Genomic DNA, 19058 nt, shown 5'->3' with positions numbered 1-19058 from the left:
AGTTTTCTCTTTGGTGTAGCCATTCAGAATTCTAAAGCATATGGTTTATTTCCCACCCCAGAAGAACAATAAAAATGGTATCAACCTACGCCTTCTTAGTGGGGAGGAAGGATGGGAGAGAACCCTTCCACCCCCAGTTAAACTACTTTATAGGAAGAGGCAGAAAAGAAAAAAAAGTTATCAAGTTTAACCAATCAACTTTATTATCACTACACATATTATAGACTGACTGCACCAATTGTCACCTCCCTTCCCCCAGGCATGAAAATTCTCCAACTAGCAAAGCTGTGTATGTGTGCATTTAAATTTCAAACCAAGCTACTATCTGTGTTAAAATTACTCTAAAACTCAGAGAATAACACATGGCTTGATGTTAATTTTGTATGGTACTTCTGATTTCACCTACTTCATCTCTGAATGCCTAAAGCTATTGAGTTAAATATGCACAGTCTATTTCTGAGATATTTCAATGAGAGAGGCTTCTTTGTGACAGATTTCCAAGTGGAGCTATAAAATATAACTCACCTAATCTCTTTTTGGTATCTAGAAACAGTATCTTTTTAATATTCATGGTATAATACATTAATATTCATGACTCAAAATACTCTTATTACAACTTCTTTTAGAAGAAATATACTGTATTTGGCGAGAGTTAAATTAAAATTATACCTAAACTCACCCAAATACGTCTAAGGTTAGCCAATTCAAAATTTTGTAACTCTTCTTTCTCATGATGTCATGCAACTATGCCAAAAATTTTAAAATGTCAGTTATGCTTTCAACCAAGTGCAACAGTATTAAAGTCCAGCTCTACCTAACATAGCAGCAGTTCACTTTATTTCATTAGCTGTCTTACTCTTATTTTCTTGTGACAAACAGTTAAGGCCAAATGAAAAACATTTATCTTAACTGATTAGAGTTTAAAGAGGAAAGATACATTAAGAAAATCTGACGTGTTTTGAAACATACTATTGCATTATTCATCCTGGATGGCAGCTTTACTTTAATGCAGTATCTGCTTTCAAGATGGTGTCCAGTACTCACACTTTTCACATTATGTGGTTATGACCACTAAACCAATTCAAAGTCTTAACAAGGGGCAGCAAGACTTCATTATTCTTATTTATAAAACCTTTTCTATGACAAAGTTATATGTTTACTTCCAGGTAATAGATGTTTGTTTACTCAAGAAAATGTTAGCATCACTAAACTTTGACTGTTACATATAAAGTCTATGTTCAGTATAATATTATTAGACTCTAATAATCATATAAATTTTAAATGACATCTTTAGAAAAGTAGGTCAATTTACTTTACTTTGTACAATGATTGCATTGCTGACCTGGCCTAGCCCCAGGCAAAGTTGGGAAGTGACACTGGTCCCCATGTGTTAGTCTTTCACTCCCTGAAGCATAAAGTACTTTTAATGCCACTCATCCCCTTTTCATCTGTACTTGTCTGAGGCTATATAACCTCTATCCTTTCTTTGAAATTATTAGCCTTTTATTGACTTTATCTGATTAAACTACTGGATAACAACATGAATGACTGCGTTCAGCTTGACTTGATATTTCCAAAAAATAAAACACAAAATAATGCATCATACAAATGCATCTGATAGGAGAACACCAGAATTTGTAGCAGATCAGTAGGAGAGATGATCTTAAAAGGTGAGGAGGTGACTACCAATTTCTACATTTGGTACTTCTGAGAGTTGAGTAATGAGAAGTGTGATGCTAAATGTAATATTAAAACCTCTTGATATTTTAAAACCATATAAAACTCTTATAAAGTATATAGTTTTTAACATCACTAGCATACATGTCACTGCTACTACAAAACCTAGAGTATACGTCAGCTGTATTTTCAAATATTTCGTAGGTTATTCCCACTATATAAAATTCTTCAAAAGCATGGTACACATGTCTTATTGATTTCAGAGAGACCTTGTAAAGCAAACTAATATGTTGTAGAGCAAATGTGAAGCAAAATAGCTTCCCCAGTCTGCAGAAAAACAAGGATTTTAAACATGTGGACTATTCTAGCAGTCACATTATTCTTCCATTGTCATAGTTTTGAATGCTGTGATTAATGTTATATCTGTAAATTATTCTTAGTTATTAAGTTGAGGCTGTCATCAGTAGGGCAAAATATACAATGAAATATGTATGAACATTAAAGATAATAAGGATAACAGACTGACAATGTCAAACACAAACACAGAATAATGATACAGACATACAAATTATACTGAAAATCACATATTTCTTTACAACAGTGTCTTTTTCTGAGCATTAAAATTCTTTTCAAATGGTTTTTAAAAATAACTAGGCCTGCAGAAATTCCATACAACCAGCACATTCTTTGTTGGTTACACCTACATTCACCTATGTTAGCTGTCATTTGACCTCTTCTGCTTCTACCTATTATTAGACAGGCTAAAAGAAGGAAAGATTCTGCCTGCTCCAAGTATTCAAGAGTACATATTCACAATCACAGAACTGTGTGAAAATATAAGACACAAAACCCACTACTTCTCAGCTTAATATGTGAGGCCTTTCCCCAATTTCCTAAGAATCAACACAGTTTCTTTGTGGATCTGAGTATTTTATTGGGTTCTCGATTTTATGGGAACTTTAAATAATATAGCATGTGACTATAAAATCTAGTATTTAAGAGTAAAGGAGCCTGACCAGGAGGTGGCGCAGTGGATAGAGCGTTGGACTGGGATGCCGAGGACCCAGGTTTGAGACCCCGAGGTTGTCAGCTTGAGCACGGGCTCATCTGGTTTGAGCAAAGCTCACCAGCTTGGACACAAGGTCACTGGCTCAAGCAAGGGGTTACTCAGTCTGCTGAAGGCACGTGGTCAAGGCACATATGAGAAAGCAGTCAATGAACAACTAAGGTGTCGCAATGTGCAATGAAAAACTAATGATTGATGCTTCTCATCTTTGTTCCTGTCTGTCCCTGTCTATCCCTCTCTCTGACTCTCTCTCTGTCTCTATAAAAAAAAGAGAGTAAAGAAAAATTTATCTGTTAACTTTAAAGAAAAATTGTTTAGCAAAAAACAGAGCAAAACCTTATTCTAACACATTTCAAAAGTGTTTCAAAAAATCAAACTTATCTTTCAAAATACCAAACACAACTAGATATTCTACTTGAATCAGTCTCCTTTATAAAACTGTCTATTCTGCTTTATGATAAATCAATGTGTAAAGTATTTATCATGAATAAGTTATACACATTTGGAGGTTTATTATCTCTTAGGATATTAATGATCCATTTATTCAAAATCAAAATAGCTATAAGAGCAATTAAAAAAATTACACACAATTTTTTTAGTACACTACCCTTACAATGTATGCATACTGAAAGAACATAATTGTTTCCCAATCATAGCAATGTTAATTTCTAAGAATTAAATACACACTATTATTTATTTATTTTATTAAGTGAGAGTCAGGGAGGCAAAGACAGACTCCTGCATGTGCCCCCACAGGGGTCCACCCAGCAAGCCCCCTACTGGGCAATGCTCTGCCCATCTGGGGCTGCTGCTCCATTGCTTAGCAACTGAGCCATTTTTGCATCTGAGGTGAGGCCACAAATTATCCTCAGGGCCCACAGCCAATTTGCTCAAACCACTTGACCCATGTCTGTGAGATAGGAAGAAGGAGAGAGAGAGAGAGAGAGAAAGACGGAGAAAGAGAGAGAGAGTAGGGAGAGGGGTAGAGAAGCATATGGTCACTTCTACTGTATGCCCTGGCTGGGAATTGAACCCAGGACTTCCAGACATTGGGCTGATGCTCTACGCTGAGCCAACTGGCGAGGGCCAAATCTACACTATTTTTTAATGCATATGTTACACTCAAAGAAATTATATATATATGGCCTATTTCAAATTATTCTCAAAGTATAGAAAATTCTGGAGTACAGAGAAGATGTTCTCAATTTTGAATAGAAACAGTCTCTAAGGGTAACTTCAAATGCTAAAAGAACACTGCAAATACTGAAAACACTGTTATCACTAGCAACTGTTACTATGTCAAAACACACTGAATCATAAAGTTAGAAACTTTTGCTAGAAGTAACCTTAGTGATCATTCAAGACCATTGGTTTTCAACATATACTACACATTAAAGTTACCTGGAGACCTTTAAAAATTAAACCCTGAAGTGGGGCCTTAGCATTACTTTTCTTATGCTCCCCAGATGCTCTAAAGTATACAGCCAGGGCTGAGAACTATGATCTATCCTAACCACTTAGTTTTATAGATGAGGGAAATGAAGTGCCATGGATGTAGAAAACCTGTTTTTAAGTCATAGACTGAGAAGCAAAGCTGGGCTTCTCATTTACAAATTAGAGATTGTTTAATGCTAAATTTTAATTGTCACCTGTTTTAAAACAAAATGCAATGAGGCCCTGGCCAGTTGGCTCAGTGGTAGAGCGTCGGCCTGGCGTGTGGGGGACCCAGGTTCGATTCCCGGCCAGGGCATATAGGAGAAGTGCTCATTTGCTTCTCCACCCCCCCCCCTTCCTCTCTGTCTCTCTTTTCCCCTCCCGCAACCAAGGCTCCATTGAAGCAAAGTTGGCCCGGGGAACTGGGGATGGCTCCTTGGCCTCTGCCCCAGGCGCTGGAGTGGCTCTGGTCTGGGCAGAGCAACGCCCGGAGGGGCAGAGCATCGCCCCCTGGTGGGCAGAGCTTCGACCCTGGTGGGCGTGCGGGGTGGATCCCAGTGGGGCGCATGCGGGAGTTTGTCTGACTGTCTCTCCCCGTTTCCAGCTTCAGAATAATACAAACAAAACAAAACAAAACAAAACAAAAAACCAAAATGCAATGAATATGTCTTATGAAATTATAAAAAGATATAAATGTCATGCCTATTTATATTTGTAAGCATTGTGGCACTAGTGTCATAGTCCTAACAAAGTATGAATTAACCATACATAAAGTTAGCTAAAGATATAATAGTCAGATGCCAGTTTTATATTTTATTTTATTAGTGATATACACTATAACACATTAAAAAAATCATTGATTTTATGCCATTTTTTTCATGAGATAAAGCATCTTCCAAATCTTTAGTGAGATCATTTACTGTTTGAGGTGATATAAAAATTTAATTTGCAAATTATGACAACAAGAAAATAGGTAACAGCTTATTTTTTCCTTCTAAAAATTATTTCCTCTGCATTTTTATTCAATGAATGATTGTGTTTCAGCTATTTTTTTTTTTTTTGTATTTTTCTGAAGTTGGAAACAGGGAGGCAGTCAGACAGACTCCCGCATGCACCCGACCGGGATCCACCCGGCATGCCCACCAGGGGGCGATGCTCTGCCCATCTGGGGTGTCACTCTGTTGCAACCAGAGCCATTCTCGTGCCTGAGGCAGAAGCCACAGAGCCATCCTGAGCATCTGGGCCAACTTTGCTCCAATGGAGCCTTGGCTGCGGGAGGAGAAGAGAGAGACAGAGAGGAAGGAGAGGGGGAGAGGTGGAGAAGCAGATGGGCGCTTCTCCTGTGTGCCCTGGCCAGTAATCGAACCCGGGACTCCTGTACGCCAGGCCGACGCTCTACCACTGAGCCAACTGGCCAGGGCCTCAGCTATTTTTATATCATATTCATAATGCCTATATAGTGCATGTATATATATATATATACACACACACAGTATTATATATTAGTGTATATATGTATGTATGTATATGTGTGTGTATATATATATATGTACATATATAAATATACACACACAGTGGTGGGAAAAAGTATATTTAGCATTATTCATATGGATAAAGACAATTTTTTAAAATTTTTATTGAGAGGCAGGGAGGCAGACACAGGCTCCTGCATGTGCCCGACTGGGATCCACCTGGTATATCTCCTACTGGGCGATGCTCTGCCAGTCTGGGGCTGCTGCTCCAATGCTCAGCAACTGAGCTATTTTAGTGCCTAAAGTGAGGCCATGGAGCCATCCTCAGAGTCTGGTGCCAACTTGCTTGAACCATTTGAGCCATGGCTGTGGGAAAGGAAGAGAGAGAAAGAAAAAGAAAGATAGAGAAGGACGGAAGGGGAGGGGTAGAGAAGCAGATGGTCACTTCTCCTGTGTGCTCTGACTGGCATGCCAGGGTGATACTCTACCACTGAGCCAACCAGCCAAGGGCAGAAAAATACAAATAAATAAATAATACAGGAATAAACTTTTGCATACTCACAACTGTAAACCTATTTTTGCCAACCCATGTATATAACTATAAAAGAGTAACTGCAACATAAAACACATATACTTTATTCATTGGGATAAAATTTAGAAGCAGATACTTTGCTACCACCAGAAAGATCCCTTGTTGTCCACTATGCTGGGCCTAGAATGAATAATGCTCCCTCCATACTATAACACTAGCTCTTCAAGTTCTTATCTAGAGATGAACTAGATCAAGGAATACTCTACACACAGATCCTTCCCCAAACTCGTACGTGCCTAGAACTCATCCAGCACTCAAATATTAGTTGACAATTTTATAAATATGCAGAAAGTGAGGTGAAACTAACTCTCCATGTCACAATAGAGTATTAGTCCTTTTGAGAACTCTTCTCTTGTTTGATTTTGAATCTCTGACATACTACTTTTCACTTAATAGGAACTTAATGATAAATGCTTGATCAATTAATTTAATAATTATTTACGCTTTAAGGAGTGGCTTTTAATACTGCTGGATCCAGATGATCTCAGCCCTGATTCACTTGCTACCCTTAAGCATATAGCAGAAATGCACTCTGAAGCGTATCAAGGGATCTTAATAGGCTCATCTCCTTGCTTTTGGTCTTCAGAAATCATTTGATTGTGAAGACTCAGCATCCTGTAGTGATTATGTTCAAACTGGAAGCAAGGCCTAAGTCTTAACTAAGGCAATAAGTATTTAGTGAGTGCTTTTTAAATGCCAAAGTAGAAGACATGAATTTAAAAAATTATCATAGTTTCTTCCTTAGAGAAGTTGAGAAAACTTTACATAATTCAAAAACAGTTTTCTGCCTTTTTCGCTTTAAAAATTATTCCAGCAAAATGCTGTCAGTTTACCCTTATATTCCAAGCCACCATCGTTTCTTATCTGGATAAATCTCATTATTGGGCTCTTTGTTCCCATTCTTGCCACCCTACCCTGAAGTTCAGTTTCAATCCAGCAGGCAGGGAGGCCCTGTTGACACATATGCCAAATCATGGTTACTCTGCTCAAAACCCTATCAATGGTTCTTCCAGTCTCACTTGGAATAAACAACAAAGCCCTGATAATGACATACAAGGACCTATACAACGTGGCCTGTCTCTCTACCTTCATCTCTTAACATACTTGCCTTTGTCCATCATTTCCAACCACACTGGGATCCTTGTTAACTCACCATGGCATTTTGTGCTGGCAATTCCCTCGGCCCAGAATACACTCCTCAAAGATATTCACATGCAATAATCCCTCCCATCATGTAAGTTTCTACCTTATGTTATTCTCCCAGAGATGTCACTGACTGTCCAATATATGATAGTAACTCCCCATCTGTAGTAGGTTACAAATGGGCACAAATCTCTATAACACTTTTCCTCAGAAGGTGGAGTTTATTTCCTCTTCCTGATTTGCTTTGATCAGCAGAACAGAGTGGAACTTATGTGTGATTTCTGAGACTAGGTCTCAAGAGGTCTTAACAGTTTTTATTCCCATCATCTTAAAATTCTGCTGTCATGCAAGGTAGCGCTGACTAGCCTCAGTGAGGATGAGGGACTGGCACTAACTACCAGCCATGTCACTGAGGCTGTATTAGATCATCCTGTCCTAGGCAGAACTGTCAGACTACAGTGTCATAAATGACAGCAGCTGAGACCAAGAGAAGAACCAACCAGTGTAACTCAACCAAATTGCTGGACTATTGAATTGTAAGCAAATTAAATGGTTGTTGTTTTAAGCCACTAAAATTTTGAGGTTGTGATGTAACAATTGGTATATTTTCCAAGAACGTCCCACAGGCCCTTTGCCCTTACCTCATTTGCTATTGTCCATAGCATTTATAACATCTGATATATTATATATGTATTTTTAAAAAAGATTTATTGATATTTTTAGAGAGAGACAGAGAGAGAGAGAAAGGTGGGGAGCTGGAGAAGCCAGAAGCATAAACCCATAGTTGCTTCTCATATGTGCCCTGACCAGGCAAAGCTGGTGTTTTGAACTGGTGAGCTCAGCATTTCAGGTCATCACTTTATCCACTGGGCCCCTACAGGTCAGACTATATATGCATTTTTAAATTAACTTTTTGCTTATCTTTGCTTACTATTTCATGAGAACAAGGATGTTATTTATGTTCACTTAGGATTCCCAGATCCTAAAACAGTGCTTAATACATAGTAAGCGTTTACTAAATATTTGTTGAATGAGTGCCTGGTATAGATTTTGATATACTTATAGCCTTCCCTGCATCATTAATCCATTTATTTATTTAACATGTATATATTTACTCAGCATCTAACATGATGCAGGCACTGTGCTAGGTTGTTTTGTGGACACATTAAGTTTCCATTTAGCCTTTTGAAGCTTGAGGGTTTCAAAATTATCTTGCAGGTGAAATATCACGGTCTTTGTTATAAAAGACATATTAAAACCAAAAATATCTTACTCTTGAGGGTCATTAAATATCATTTACAGAAAGGGTAGCACCTGTTCTATTGCCAGTAGTATTTATTTACTTATTTTTATTATTTATTTATTTTTATTAAGTGAGAGACAGGGAAGCTGAGAGATAGACTCCCACATGTGCCCCAACGGAATCCACCTGGCAAGCCCCCTACAGGGAGATGCTTTGCAAATCTGGGGCCACTGCTCTGTTACTTGGTAACTAAGCTATTTTAGCACCTGAGGTGAGGTCATGGAGCTACCCTCAGTGCCGGGGGCCAATTTGCTCAAATCATTTGAGCCATGGCTATGGAAGAGGAAGAGAGGGAAAGGAAGAGAGAAATAAAGAGAGAGAGAGAGAGAGAGAGAGAGGAAGAGAGAGGGAGAGAGAGTAGAGAGAGAGAGAGAGAGAGAAGGAGAAAAGGGAAGAAGGGGAGAAGGGGAGAAGGGGAGGGGTGGAGAAACAGATGGTCACTTCTCCTGTGTGTCCTGACCGGGAATAGAATCTGGGACTTTCACACATCGGTCTGATGCGCCACTGCTGAGCCAACCAGCCAGGGCCTATTCATTGATTGATTGATTGATTGATTCATTCATTCATTCATTCAATTGTGGCAAGAACACTTAAAATTAGATTTATCCTCAACCATTTTTATATGTATAATAAAGCATACAGTATAAGCACAATTTGTACAACAGCTGTCCAGAACTCATTTATCTTGTACAACTTAAATTTAATACCTGTTGAACAGAAACTTCCCATTTTCTATTCCTTCTCATTCCTGACAGTGACATTCCAAAAGTAAAAGCAACAAAAGCAAAAATAGACAAGTGGACTATATCAAAATGAAGAGCTTCTGCACAGCAAATGAAACAGTCATCAGATCAAAAAAGCAACCTATAAAGTGGGATAGAATACTTGTAAACCGTATATCTGATAAAGGGCTAATATCATAAATATATAAGGAAGTCTTACAATTCAATAGCAAAGAAACACACAAAAACAGATTAAAAAGTAAGCAAAGTATTTTTTTAATTGGAAATAGAGTAGAAAGGAGTATGGGAAGGAATAACATTAAGGAGGCCAATTTACTGTGTTATAAATATGTATAAACATCTTCACCATGATTTATTAATAATTAAAGGTTAAAATATGCTAGCTGCCATCATTAATTAGTCAATAGGCAAATAATAATAATCACACTAATGAAAATAACAGTTAACATTTATTGAGTGTCTACTCGATGTTAGGTGCTGTGGTAGATACTTTGAAAACATTTTTTATTTATTTATTCATTTTAGAGAGGAGGGGGAGGGAGAGAGAGAGAGAGAGAGAGAGAGAGAGAGAGAGAGAGAGAAAGAGAAGGGGGGAGGAGCTGGAAGCATCAACTCCCATATGTGCCTTGACCAGGCAAGCCCAGGGTTTTGAACCGACGACCTCAGCATTTCCAGGTCGACGCTTTATCCACTGCACCACCACAGGTCAGGCCAACATTTTTTTTTTAAATCCTAAAACAAAATATCAGTGTAGATGTTGTCATTTTCCCAGATAAGAAAATTGAGACAAATAGAGCTAATGTCTGCTTCTATACAGAATCATGAGGATCATAGGGATGACAGTGCCTAGGTTGGAAGTTGCCTGGCTATCTCAGTCTGCGTAACAGTCTGGACTGCCTACCTTTGTCTTTGTTATTATATGCTCAAAAGAAATAAATGGAACCAAAAGATTGTGACTTTCCTAAGACCATTCCGCTGATACAGGGCTGTGCCAGGAATTGAGCCCAAGTCTGCATGACTTCAAAGCGAATTCCCCTCCTCTATTCTTTCACGAGGGGTAGATGCAATGAGAGCACAGGCTGAGTGAAAGACATACAGAAAGAGCACCCAGAGTGAGTGACAATATTTTGAGAACTAAAATCTCATGGTAAATAAGTGGGAAGAATCTCAGGAAAAAGTGATTTGTCAAAGAAATAAAAGTAATCATTACTAATAATGCCAATAGTAAGAATAAAAAGAAGTAGTTTGAGAATGGTCACTGTGGGAATGGAGGAGGACACTCTGCACCTTTGAGAGAACAGTTTTAGAAAAGGGCTCAGATGGGAACTAGATTTCTAGAAGTTAAAAGAAGGAACCCTGTGATATCAAAGTGTTGAGCAGCAGAAAGAAAGAGATTGCATTATGAATCAGCATGGAAAAATAAAATTTTTCTCAATTATGTTTTTGCTTTGAGATAGGAATGAATTCTAACACTTTCCAATCAATGCAGACCTACACAGTCCACAAAGAGAAAGATTATACAGGATGTAACAATGATGGACAGGAGTTCTAAAATTTGATTCAGAGTATTGATGAGGAGAATGTTGATATTAGATAGAGGAAGAGATAAAAAGCTTGTACTAAAACTCAAAGAAGAAAATCATTATTCTTTTCAATAAAATACAAAAAATCTTAGAATAAATATTTATATCATCTTAGGCCTTTTTACCTCATAAATTTCCCAAAAATTTGTATGGTACACTTAATAAAATTGTAAAATGCATTTTAGCTCTGTATATAACTAGACTAAGATTTTCAGTCACTCTTGAGTGTAGGTAAGTCTTAAATGTTTCTTCCCTCTCATTTCTTTTTAAAAGACTTTAAAATGCTGTGCAACTTGAGTGTTAATTTCAAAATCACAAAATAATTCATTCTGTTTGGATCATTTCTCCCTTAAAAAGTTGTTTATCTGGTCTGGTAACTGATCTTTGATATAATGTGCAACAGCTGAAATGCACAATCCTGGGAAAAAAAATTACTGAAATAAAATAGAGCAAATTTAAACAAATAGGGTGGGATAAAATTTGGTTTATAGTTGTTCGTATGGAAAATAATACAATAACTTATAAATAATAATATAGCCCTGGCTGGATAGCTCCATTGGTTAGAGCATCAACCTGAAGTGCAGAGGTTGCCAGTTCGATCCCTAGTCAGGGCACAGACAGGAACAGATCGATGTTCCTGTCTCTTTCTGTCTCTCCCCACCCACCCACTCACCTTTCCTTTCTCTCACAAAATCATAAATAAACATTTAAAAACAATAATATAATAATAAACTCTGTGTTTCACATACAACTGTAAACCTACTTTTGTATGTTACTTTCCACACTAGTTCTCAGATAATCTGGACTCAAACCAGTCCTGTGATATGGCTAAACCATTATAAAATTTATAAAGCAACAACAGGCATCCAAGATTCCACCAATTCAAAGTTAACTCATTTCCTGATTTTAATACTTTTGTTTCACATTCCTTTTGTAGAAGATAAGTCCCAAATGTTTAAAATACACATAAAAAAAAGACTGGAAATATATATGACAAAATAAAAGTACTTGTCTCAGGGTATTGAGTGATAGGTGTTGTTTTTTGCTTCTTTATATTTTTTGTATCTGTTTTCTCCCATATGAGTATATTAACAATCAGGAAAAAATTTAAGAAAATTATATGAAATAATCTCAAGGTAACATAATTATCAGAAGATTAATTTTTTATAGTCTTTATTTGTTGGAAATGGATATTTCTTTTTAAGTGCTTTTATAATTTGAACCAAAATAGTCCCCTTACCAAAAACTAAAGGAGATAAATGTTAAGAAAATATGTACATATGTTTTGAAATGTATATGTATTTCTATGTGATTAGAAATATGAGACTTCTAATTTCAAGTGGATTCTCCAAGTGTTTTATTCTTGAATATCAAAAGTCATTTTGTAGCATATAAATATTTTCTCTTACACTACAGTATCATTATGGGCATTGAATTAATAATCATGACTCATAGACTGAAATTCATTTTTATTACTTTCTGTTATTTAGCAAGAAGGTAATCTTACTTAATCTTTTGCTAAAGTTATATAAATATTCAACCAAAATTTGTAGTGAAAGGGTAGGCTTTGCAAATTGATATTTAACCACTGACTTATGGCCATCATTTCACCTTAACCATTATTTTGTAGAAAACCCACTAAAATGACAATTTATAAGAAAGCAGATAGTCATAGATCTGCAAGTTGAAAGTCAACTGTTTCTCCTGAAAATTTAAACTATATAAGTTGGGAAGAGATGATAACAATTGAGATTTCTTCCATTGTTCCTAAGACCTCTAAGTCAAATTACTACAGTGTTACACATTATCTTGCAAAAATATTTTGTAAAACATTATAAAAAGATATATCTATGATTTGCAGCAGTTTTCTATAAGCTAAAATTCTAGCACAAAATCTTTCAACAGCAGAATCACTGAGTAAGCATCTTAATAAGCTATTTGTATTTCTCAAATTTATTTTTTCTCATTCCATTCAAAACTCTAATGATGTGGCTTGGCTTTAAACTGATCCAGCCAAGCTTTTGGCAGTGGGTCACAGGTTAGCTGTTTTCTAAGTTAAAAATTTGAGCACATGACTGCAGTCTTAACCCAAAGTAGAGCATAGTTCATAATTTTCTGTTGAGATGTTAAGCTGAGACATCAATGAGAGAGTGAAGACTTAATTCACTCAAAATTCTGATCTTTATTTCTGGGGTAAAGGTATGAATATGTAATTTTGGTATCTGAGTTGGTTCCAAGAAATAGAAATTTTAAATCTTGAGTTAATCATACTTCAAAAATTATGACTCATCAATGCTTACAAAGAAAATGCAAAAATGAGAGCTCATTGGACATTTACATAGCTTAAATGACTATTTGGATGATATGATATGCTTAGAATTCTGCAAATGGGAGCCCTGAGTATTGGGAACTATATCTCTGCTCACTTCCTCAGTGTATTATGTGTAATTTGGGAAACTAGACATTAGAAAAAAAGATAATAAACATGATTGAAGTGGTAGAATAAAGTATTACTAGCTATAAACATATAGAAATGAGACGAACTGCTCTATAAATGAAAAACTGATTCAATTAAAATATAGACTAAAAATCTGTTCACATCAATCAAACGGTTCATAGTCATATATTTATTCAACTAACACTAAATTTCTACCAGCCCCAATATCAATCATTTGCAACTGTTGAATTATTTAAAACCGAATCAATATCCCAGTGTTGCACTGTTTAGAGTAAAAAGGCTCACTCAATAAAAGCCATGCTGCAAACGTTTTGTACCTACTTAATGAAAGAAATACATGCATGCACCAACTCAAACTTTATAATGGCTTCTGCAAATACAAAAAAAAAAATTGTTTTCATCTCTTTTTTTTCTTCTAATTAAAATTACACTTTGAATTAGCTTGTGACTAATTTCAGAAGAACTTGCCAATGTTCTTCCCATGACATCACCTATAAAATCTATGAGAAACAAATATGTACACATATTTAGTCACAGATACAGAACTGAGAGAGTTGGCTTCTGGTTTTATCGGCAGGAAATCTCTACCCTAACCATGACCCAGTATCCTCACTGATAATATCAGTTGCATGCTCTATCTGTTTTATATGAATATTATGTTGATAAAACTCAAGAAAATAAGATATCCTCACTAATTATTTATTTAGTTGTTATATGGGCCAGGCATTATTAATGAGAATGAAAACAATTTTTCTAAAAGTTAAAAGTTCTATACAAAGACAATATATAATGATGATCACACATATTTTATTGGCAAGAAAATCATGTCAGAATAGTTAAATGATGTGAATATTATCCATTTAAGATTGTTGCTTTATGGTGACATCATAACATTTCCAGATTTAAGAGAAAATACTCGAGTCTAGGTTTGGAAGACCCAAAGTTCAAACAAAGTAATTAATATTTGACACAAAGAAAAAAAAAAAGGATATAAATTGATTTCATCATTAATTACTGTTGTTACTATGAAGATTTTAAGAACTGGAAACAGAGCCTTAGATTAGCAAATCTTTTTGGGATCACATAGCCACATAGCCAATAGCTACATCATATACTGTTTTTAAGTTATGGATGGTTAGGGAAATACCAAGAGAAGGAATCCATGTCATATTTGAAATGAAATGCAAAGGATATAATCTTCCTATCTCCTAAACACTGTCATTACCAAGAAATCATCAATGGAAACCTCTCATTCAAAGTACATTCTTTGGAAATTATGAGTATTTAAAATAAATGCCCAGAGAAGTATGGTCAGGAGTGACAACATATAAAATTACAAAAATGTACTGATTTCTACGAACTTCTAGTTTTGAGGAAACTGGAAGATAGATTTCTTTTGCAGGAGACAATAGATTACCTACCTCACAAAACAAAAAGAGGTTAGGTAAGTGAGGGTAAAGTAGGTGCTATGTACTTCGGACAAGTGTTCCCAGACAAAGCGCTGCTCTAAGACTCTCTATAGCATCCACCTGGCCAGTCATGTGCCAAAATTTACACACAATCCTGACTACATGACAATGTGATTGGAAGTAGCAATGGACGTCTGTGCTTAATTCCTCAATTATAGCACATGCAGAAAGGGTAATGAAGAGGCATGACTATCTTTTTTTTTTTTTTTTTTTTTTTAATTTTTCTGAAGCTGGAAACAGGGAGAGACAGTCAGACAGACTCCCGCCTGCGCCCGACCGGGATCCACCCGGCACGCCCACTATGGGGCGACGCTCTGCCCACCAGGGGGAGATGCTCTGCCCCTCCGGGGCGTCGCCATGTTGCGACCAGAGCCACTCTAGCGCCTGAGGCAGCGGCCACAGAGCCATCCCCAGCGCCTGGGCCATCTTTGCTCCAATGGAGCCTTGGCTGCAGGAGGGGAAGAGAGAGACAGAGAGGAAAGCGCGGCGGAGGGGTGGAGAAGCAAATGGGCGCTTCTCCTGTGTGCCCTGGCCGGGAATCGAACCCGGGTCCTCCGCACGCTAGGCCGACGCTCTACCGCTGAGCCAACCAGCCAGGGCCGAGGCATGACTATCTTTAAATGAACTATGTAACATGTTTGCTTTTTTTTTTTTCAATTTCAGGGCTTAATGGTGCTTAGTGCTTAAGTTGATTTTTAAGTTCTGATTAAATTGGAAAGACAGCATTCTTTTACGAATTTATGGGTAGGTAAAATGAAGGCTCTTTAGGTTCTGACTTAGATATCCTAAAATACTGACTTTCATAATTTGAAGAATATAAAATTTTGCTTAACCTTATACAGTGTAAATTTATATATAATGTTTTATTGCTTTTGGGGGGGGGGGAGGGGGAGCTTAGTACAGTACTAGGCATAGGGATTTCAAAGATTAAAGATAAACATAGTGCCTTTCCTCAAGCATAGTGTGGAGACGGATATGCGGCTTGCTTATCCTTACCCCCAAGTAATAAAATTCCCAAACCTATATAATACAATTAAAATCTGTAGGGGTGTGCCTTGTGCTCTGGTGAGAAAGGCTTTTGAGTCCGTTTCTCAAAAGCTTGGCACTTAAAAAGACACATCTTGCCCTGAATTTAAATAAATGTGCATTCTATCTCTCCATCATGCTGCTGCTACTTTGGTACTATGGCTTCTTAATACATTAATAAGGCAAGCAGTGAAAATTTCTAGTTGCAGGACAGTACTAAACCCTCCCTGGTATAACTAACATGTTAATGAGCATTCAAGGCCTTTTGTGTTTTGAATCTCAACCCTTCATGCCCTGAGTGGATCTCAATCTGTTATGCTCAGAGAATGAGGTGATTCTGTCTTAGTGAGATTTTAAACAGAAGTAGATGTAGGCCATTGTTTCAGCTTGATACTGCTCTCTCTTTGCTCGCAGGGCTCACTTCTATTCAAATGTGCTAGGTCGAAGTCTAACAGATAGTTCTCAGCTCTAGTTTCCATCCTAGCATGTGTGACCACTGTATCTACAAAGTTCACATTCCAAGAGTGGCTATTTATTTATTTATTTTATTTTATTTTATTTTATTTTATTTTCTGAAGCTGGAAATGGGGAGAGACAGTCAGACAGACTCCCGTATGCGCCCGACCGGGATCCACCCGGCACGCCCACCAGGGAGCAACGCTCTGCCCACCAGGGGGCGATGCTGTTGTGACCAGAGCCACTCTAGCACCTGGGGCAGAGGCCAAGGAGCCATCCCCAGCGCCCGGGCCATCTTCGCTCCAATGGAGCCTTGGCTGCGGGAGGGGAAGCGAGAGACAGAGGGGAAGGAGAGGGGGAGGGGTGGAGAAGCAGATGGGCGCTTCTCCTGTGTGCCCTGGCCGGGAATCGAACCCGGGACTTCTGCACACCAGGCCGACGCTCTACCACTGAGCCAACCGGCCAGGGCCAGAGTGGCTAATTTTTAATTACTGACCCACTAAATGTAAGTTTCCCTCATCTGAAAGGTGCAGTCTAAACTTCTTCACTGAGGACAAGTTTGAAGGTCATGAATAAGCTATTTGTTTTGAGGTTTCAGAAAGTAAAGTTATGTAAAAAATATTCTAAAAGATAGAAAAAAAAACACTTTTATTCCCAGATAAAAATTTTCAAAACCTTAAAAACTATCTCCTTATATTCATTACTAGGCAAAAAAAGAAACAAACAAACCTGTCATGAGAAAAATTCCTGTGGGAAAATTTCAAGCATCTTAAAAATGAGGCTTATAATGGAAAAGCCTTCTCCGCCATAATTAATATAGCATCACTAATATAGGACCTGGGCTGCTTCTCCCATCTGCATATCTCTTTTCTGACTGCTGCAGGCCCATAACTATAATGTATACTACACATATAGCACAATATATGCTATACTATTACTCTTATTAGGGAGAGGCTGCAGAATCTCAGGGAATTTTGACATTTATTTCTTGGTGACAAGAACGCTTCGCTCAAGTTATCTCTAAAGATGTGAACATTAATAATCCATATAGATATTGAAGTAGTTCAACCGCTGCTTTAAATTTTGCTTACTGATTCAGTCATAAAACCAAGGACACTATGCACATTTACCCAGGAGTTACATAATCTTTTAGTAAAGTTGCAGACTCCAGTTGTGTTCACCGCGTCCTTCAGTTTTCTTGGGTTTTTTTTTTTCTTCTTAACTATAGTCAAGGATATTAAAAAAAAATTAAAGTACAAAAACGTCTGCCACATTTAGTTGATTGATTTTATAAGGATTAGTTGTCCTGTGGTATCTCCCACTGAAGTAAATTTCATCTGAAGAAGAGGACTCCAAGTTCTCCAAAGAGAATCAAATATCAACATAATGTTCTACAAAATAAACAACCTATTTTTGCAGCCAGCTAGCTAGGATGCACAGAAAACCCCAGGAAATCAGAAACTTTCCTATTGAGAATATATTTGGGAAGACTGGTATAAAAATTGTTTCTTCTCAGAGTGGCACATAAAATTTATTTTGCACAATTTCCATTTTTGCAGTTTTATGACAAAGGAACAAATTGATTTACATTCAAACTTCTCTAAATCATGCCATTTAATGTATCTGCCATGTCCTAGAACTTAACTGTAGCCATTTGGCAGGCACAGACACAGGTTCAAATTCAGTCATATGAACTATAATAACCACATTCTGGAGCAGTAGTTTTATATTATTAAGGTGACTTCTGGACCTTGATCATGTGAGACAAATGCTGATAAAAAAACCCATGGCCCTTCTAGTGAGAGTGATGGTCTTCCATGAACTAAGTGCAGCTTAGGGCAAAAAATACAAGAAGTCTGTAGATGTACAGAAAATCCATTGTGGTGACCCCACGTATACTCACTGGCTCCAACTTTGCCCAGTGAGCAGCACTTCCCCCCCTTCCTGAGCTATCTTCATCTAATTAGGCTCCTTTGGCTACCAGGCTGGCTGAATAAACCTCCTATAAAGGCAACAGATCTTCTGTGGGAAGTCAAGCATGAAACAATAAGAAAAAGAGGGAGAAATGGCTTTTGGGGTCCTCTGTCTAGATTCCAGTAGTCCCGTATAATTTCTTTTACATTTGGAGTGCAGATGTCCTTATGGTAATTTATTTATTCATACCCTTCTGAAATAGGTTTTCTTTCAAATCTTGCATGACAAGACAGACAAGAAATTTGTTCACTGTTACCCTGCCGCTGTTCTTCTGCCTCTTCCCAGACTGCCAAAATACAGATCGAAGTTATTCGTGTTTATACATCTAAATCAGGACATGAACTGCCCAGAGCTCCAGTCCATACGGAACCTAGACATGAATGGGGCTTTAAAAATGGAAAAATACTACTAATGGATTTTAAGGTTGGACTGTTATTTAAAATAAGAGTAGCTCCTTTTGGTACCTGGCTCAGCTCTGACATTAATGGTTTTAAATATTCAATTATAAGTACTTAAGGACCACTTTGGACAAATGTTTTCATATTAATATAACAATGACTCCTTTGTTTTGCAGTGTAAGTCTTGAAAGGTCTTTCTATTTTTTCCCCCACGGTGGAGATAAGGTTTTCACGGGTTCACCCAAACATATTTATGTTAAATGC

At 37.3% G+C, this 19058-nt stretch overlaps 1 protein-coding gene across 3 annotated transcripts in view; it reads right to left on the bottom strand.

Moving 5' to 3' along the window:
* ADGRB3 (adhesion G protein-coupled receptor B3) overlaps window positions 1-19058 on the bottom strand; it is a 788922-nt gene that overhangs the window by 176965 nt on the left and 592899 nt on the right. The gene's annotated exons all lie outside the window — the stretch shown is intronic.

This window comes from Saccopteryx bilineata, chromosome 1 (genome assembly GCF_036850765.1).
Source record: "Saccopteryx bilineata isolate mSacBil1 chromosome 1, mSacBil1_pri_phased_curated, whole genome shotgun sequence".
In the NCBI taxonomy this organism is placed as follows: domain Eukaryota; kingdom Metazoa; phylum Chordata; class Mammalia; order Chiroptera; family Emballonuridae; genus Saccopteryx; species Saccopteryx bilineata.
This window is presented reverse-complemented; position numbering and strand designations above follow the sequence as displayed.